Raw genomic sequence first — 6,369 nt, 5'->3', positions numbered from 1 at the left:
TTCCCCTCTCTCTCTCTCGATGTTTCCTCTGTCTTTCTCAATGTTTCCTCTCAATTTTTCTCGATGTTTCCCCTCGGTTTCTTCCACACACCTGGCCTGCACATTACCCCTGGCTGTCCAACTTGGCGTCCTGGTAACTGGGTTCCTCTCCAGCTCTTGTCTTTCAAACTGTCTCTCCAGCTCTCGACCTTCAAACTGTCTCTCCAGCTCTCGACCTTCAAACTGTCTCTCCAGCTCTCGACCTTCAAACTGTCTCTCCAGCTCTCGACCTTCAAACTGTCACTCCAGCTCTCGACCTTCAAACTGTCTCTCCAGCTCTCGACCTTCAAACTGTCTCTCCAGCTCTCGACCTTCAAACTGTCTCTCCAGCTCTCGACCTTCAAACTGTCTCCCCAGCCCTCGACCTTCAAACTGTCTCTCCAGATCTCGACCTTCAAACTGTCTCTCCAGCTCTCGTCCTTCAAACTGTCGCTCCAGCTCTCGACCTTCAAACTGTCTCTCCAGCTCTCGACCTTCAAACTGTCTCTCCAGCTCTCGTCCTTCAAACTGTCGCTCCAGCTCTCGACCTTCAAACTGTCTCTCCAGCTCTGATCCTTCAAACTGTCTCTCCAGCTCTGATCCTTCAAACTGTCTCTCCAGCTCTCATCCTTCAAACTGTCTCTCCAGCTCACGACCTTCAAACTGTCTCTCCAGCTCTGATCCTTCAAACTGTCTCTCCAGCTCTGATCCTTCAAACTGTCTCTCCAGCTCTCGACCTTCAAACTGTCACTCCAGCTCTCGACCTTCAAACTTTAGAGGACAGGTTAAACGCAGGATCTGCACGTGGTGAGACACAGGGCATGAGTGAGCTACAGCCAGGGCAGGGAGAAAGGGTAGCTCAGGTGCCAGCTCCCCAGAGGGCGAGATCGCACATGAGTTCTGCTGCAGCGGACTCAGATGAGGACTTTGATGGGGCGGCCTACAGAAGAACGCTGATGGGCATGCACAACAAAATGCTTGGTGCATTGGCAGGCCTGCCAGAAAGCCTGAATGCAATGTCAAAGAGCATGGAGGAGTCCGGCACCAACCTTGCACAGGGGTTTGTGCAGAGCTTGGAGCCCATCCTTTCCAGCATGGAAGGGATGGGCAGATCTATTAGCACAGTTGTGGTCCCAACCATGATGCAGCGTCTGATGGCTGATGTCTCAGCTTCCATTGCAGCACAAGCAGAATCCACCCAACGTCTGAGTGTTGCAGTGGAAGCTCAGACTGCTGCCACACAAGCTCAGACTGCTGCCATCGTGACTGGGTTTACCAGTGTGGAAAGGGGCTTGCAGGGCGTCACAGCATTCCAGCAATCTGTCCTCCAACAGATTACTAGGAATACTGAGGCGCCACCCCTGGTGGAGTGGCAGTGGATCTGTGGAGCACGAACCTGCTGTCCTCTCTCAGGATGACAACATTCGTCCTCCCACCACTGCCACTCCGCCAGTGCCCTTGCTGTTGCCTGTCAGGCAGCCAGCGCAGACTGCTGCCGCCCATGCCGAGGTGGTGCAGTCCACAGCCGGGCTATTAGGCTCAGAGCTGCTCAAGGTCGTCCTGCAAGGCCATCTGCAGCCTCCCCCACTGAAAGTCAGCAGCCTTTCACCAGCCGTGCTACAGCCACTGGGGTAGCACTTTGTAGGAGCACTAGGACAGGCAAAGGCACATTGAAGACAGGCACTAAGGGAATGCACAAAGGTGATTAATTGACTTTTGATTGAAATATTGTAATGGTGCAATTCATAAAATTGGTTTGGAATTATTGTTTTGTGGTGGTTTTTATTTCAGCATTGTGGCCAAGAGGATGCTGTGAAGGTCAATAACAGAGGGACGGTACGGAGTGGGACTATTGTTAAATGGGGAATTTGGGTTCCGTTCACTGTTACTACGGTCAGGTGATTCGATCATGGACAGCCAGGGTAGAAAGGGGTTGTCTGGGCTGCCTCCTTCCTTCCGCTTCCTCCTCCTGCTTTCTTCTACTCCTCTTCCTCTCTATCCCCTTCCTCCTCCTCCTCCTCCTCCTCCTCAACTGATCGCCGTATGCCTGGTGGCAAGGGCTGTGCCCTCATGATGGTGAGGTTGTGGAGCATGCAGCAAACCATGAGGAATCTTGAGATTCTGGTGAGTACTGCAGGGCTCCTCCAGAGCGGTCCAGGCAGCGGTAACGCTTTTTAAAGAGGCCAATAGTCTGCTCTATCAGATTCCGTGTGGCAGCATGGCTTTCGTTATATGCATGCTGCCCACGTGTGGTAGGGTAGTGCAGCGGAGTCATGAGCCAGGTGGTCAGTAGATAGCCCTTATCACCCAGTAGCACCCTCTGGTTTGTCATGGTGGCTCAAATGCTGATGTACAGCGGACTGCCGGAGAATGAAGACTTCATGACTGCTGCCAGGATACCGAGCAGTGACCTGCATGATGCACTGAGCATTGTCGCACACCAGCTGGACGTTGAGGGAGTGGAATCCCTTCCGGTTGCAGTATATCTCCGAATTGAGATGTGGCGCGCGCAAAGCGACGAGTGTGCAGTCAATGGCACCCGGCACCATGGGGAAGCCTGCCATCCTGGCGAAGGCACATGCTCGCTCCGCCTGCTTTTCTCTGGCTTTCCTTGCACACAGAGCCTTCACTCACCTCCCTTATACAGGAGTGAACGGCGAACTGGGAGATGTTACAGATGTCACCTGCTCCAGCCTGGAAGGAGCCCGACACAAAGAATTTCAAGGCTGCGGTCACCTTTACAGCCACTGGCAATGCCATACCCGCCCTGGACTGAAGCTGCAGGTCTGCCTGCAGCAGGTGGCAGATTTCAGTCAGCACCTCCTTAGTAAAACGGAGATGTCGCACACACTGTTCATCGCTGAGGTTGAGGTGGGAGAATTGCTCCCTGAAGACTCTGGGTGGAAATGGCCTCCTGCTGAGAGCCCTTCTCCCCCTCCTCCTGCCTCTTCTAGCCTGCTCTGTGTCACCTCTGCTTATTCTCCCAATGCTGCTGGTCAAGGGGGATACAAACTACTGCACCCATGGCTGGGAGTAACTGGTCTGAGCAGACCCCTTGCGAGTCAGCACCAAGTCCTTGAGCACATGCCAGGCCACTCCTTGTAGACTTTAGGCAACTTTAAAGAAGTCGAGAAAGCACCAAACACTTGTACAAACTCAGCAACAGCCAGTAGAAATCAATCAGCAACTAACCTGTAAGTAGGTGGTGAACCTTTAAATAGTGCTGGTGGGGGGTCCTTCTGGCAGCTTGTTCAACTGTGCGAAGTTAAGAGAGGGCGTCAAGGTCGAAAGTTGCAGTGCTGGCGTCAAATCAGCTTTACACGCTGATTGACGTCATGATCTGCCTACGCTGCATATTTCCAGCGCAAGTTCCCAGCGTCGACGCTAAAGCCCTCACCATAATGGCGTCCAGTGTGGCCCGCACCAGAAGTGCGCACGCACTGCTTGGACGCCATTTTGGTGCTATGGAGATGAATTTCTAGCCCAGGTTATCTGGTCATTGCTGTTTGTGGGATCTTGCTGTATGCATCTTTCTTTCTTTCTGTTTCATTTTCTTCTTTTCTTTCTTCCTTTCCATTGCCTCCAATACCCGCTGCCTCCCTCTGGAAATGACACACATATGAGCCTCGGGGAAGGATGGAGTTGGGCTCTGCTATAATGTTCCAATAAGCTGCCAGTGCGCAACATCCAACCTCCCACAGGGAGAATGCTGCGGAGCAAGTTAACAGAGGACTCCCCACGTATAGCAAAACATCCCCCACGTAGAGAGGAGAAAACTGGGGATAAAATGAGGGAATCCCCAGTTCCGGTGTCATCCCATTCCTCGGTCATGCAATACGAAATTCTCCTGAATCTGCAGAAAGACCTTCCTTGACATTTTCCGATTGCCTGCCAATGAACAAAGGGCAGTAAGAGGCCCTGTTGTTCAGTACGAGCAGATCTGCTCAAGTGCTTCGCTTTTTCACTTGAGTTAATCTCCAGTCCCAGAGCTGTTAGAGGAGGAAAGATCACGGGCGGATCTTAACCTGCAAAAGTCAATCAATACCCCTAAGGTCAGAATCATTAATAGAGATGGTAAGGAAACTATTCAGTGCAGTCCTGTGAAATGTGCAGCTGCCACTCATGATTTAAATACAGCTAAGGGCAAAAAGGCAACTGTGGTTAGAAAAGTGTTTAATAATTTTGGATACTGCTGAAACAGCTCCAAATACATGGTTAAACTCTAATCGATGTGAAAATGGGGTATTCAATTGACGTTATTAGGTGAACATTTTACAGATTATAATTTGGAAAAGCGTGCTTAGGGGAATGGGTTGCAAAATTATAGCTGGAAGTAAACTGGGCCTTAGTAACAGTAAATGGACAAAACAGAAATGGTTCGTTATTTGGGGTTGATCCCTTTTTTTAATTTACGCAAAGAATGTTTTCTGACGGGAGGGGGCTGGTCACACCTCTCCTGAGAATTGTGCCCAAATAATATATTTTTACCCATCTTCTTCCGCACAGCATAAGGTTAAGGTGAATAGAGAGCAAGGCAGCTGGAGGAACATCTGTCCTTTGCCTTGCTACCTGGCTGCTTTTGAAATCACTCTGAGGGACACACCCTCCCACTGTCTTAAAGGGGATGTTAGATATCTGTATAGTCTTGAGTGACCTCCATGTCCCAAACAGGCAACTCTCAAATACTTTTTTTTTAAAACAACCGAAGCTGCACTGTAATAAGAATATAGAATCATAGAATTACACAGTTCAGAAGGAGGCCATTCGGCCCATGGTGCCTGTGCCGGCTCTTTGAAAGAGCCCTCCAATTAGTCCCACTCCCCCGCTCTATCCCCATAGACCCGCAAATGCCTCCTATTCAAAGAAAGAAAGAACTTTTTTACGCAGCGAGTGGTTAGGATCTGGAATGCCTGATACGGGGGGTGGAGACAGATTCAATCGTGGCTTTCAAAAGGGAATTGGATAAGTGCCTGAAGGAAAAAAATGTCAGGGCTACGGGGAAAGGGCGGGGGGGTGGGACGAGCTGAAGTGCTCTTGCAGAGAGCCGGCACTGGCTCGACGGGCCGAATGGCCTCCTGTGTAGTAATCATTCTATGATTCTATGATTTATATTGCGCCTTTCACGGCCTCAGGACGTCCCAAAGTGCTTTACTGCCAATTTCAAGTATTTATGCAAACCCCTTTTGAAAGTTACCATTGAATCTGCTTCCACCGCCCTTTCAGGCAGCACATTCCAGATCACAACAACGGTGTACATTTTTTCCTGATTCCCCGCCTGGGTTTTTTTGCCAATTATCTTAAATCTGTGCCCTTTGGTTACTGACCCTCCTGCCACTGGAAACAGTTTCTCCCAATCTACTCTATCAAAACCCCTCATAATTTTAAACACCTCTATTAAATCCAAATTTAACCTTCTCTGCTCTAAGGAGAACAATCCCAGCTTCTCTAGTCTTGCCGCATAACCCTCATCCCTGTCTGTATAATAAAAATATCATCAGCTGTAACAGTGAATGTTGCTAAGACCTTGTTGCCCTCAGTTCTTACACTGATGATTCATTTTTGGATGAAAACTACATCTGAGTCAATAACTTGCTCGTACTTTGGACTTTCCAGGCATTTCTTGTGCAGGTTATTACTATTTCATTTAGTGAGGCTATCTTTCTGCTGTGAACTCATTTTATGGAGGGGCTATAGCAACAACCAGTAACCAATGACCAGATGACCTTCCCTCTCTCTGTCTGCAATGGACTGGAGCCCCTGTCCCAGAGGAGTTGGGATAGTGTTGTAACACGCTGCTGTTTAATACAAAATCAGTTTTATTTCTGGACGTAGCACGTGCTTTCATTGCAGTAATTCAACGCTTTAAACCACTGCCCGATTAATAACTTATCAGCTCCAATGATATCGCCTGTCCCCACAGACTGCACATTAATCATTTGATGTGCAGTGATCAATAAGCAGCAGAATTTCCCTCCACCACTGTGAATCATATAGCTCCTTGGGGAGCGTCTCGAAATGTGTGCTTCAGTCTCTTTCATATTTGGAATTTCTAAGATGTTGTGCTGCTCTAACGCAACCTGGCATTGGTTAAAGCACAATGTTCGACGGCAAAAAATGAGGAATTACGAAGGTGAATCCGGCGATGCTCTGGCACCAAAGGCTTGTTGAAAAGGGTTGCTGGGATGGTTGTTTAAGTGAACAATGGGTTCAAGAGGCTATTAGAGGCACTTCTGGGAACAAAGGGATTCGGTTGGATGGTGTCTGTGTGCGACGTAGCTCAGAGAAGGAAATTTGACGGGTGTGGAAAACGGGCAGTAGTGGATCGGCTGCCCACCATACACCCCCCGCCTG

Source organism: Somniosus microcephalus, chromosome 25, assembly GCF_052327205.1.
Source record: "Somniosus microcephalus isolate GS21.2 chromosome 25, FLI_Smic_1.0, whole genome shotgun sequence".
NCBI lineage: Eukaryota > Metazoa > Chordata > Chondrichthyes > Squaliformes > Somniosidae > Somniosus > Somniosus microcephalus.
The sequence above is the reverse complement of the archived record's forward strand: the minus strand, read 5'-3'. Positions refer to the sequence as shown.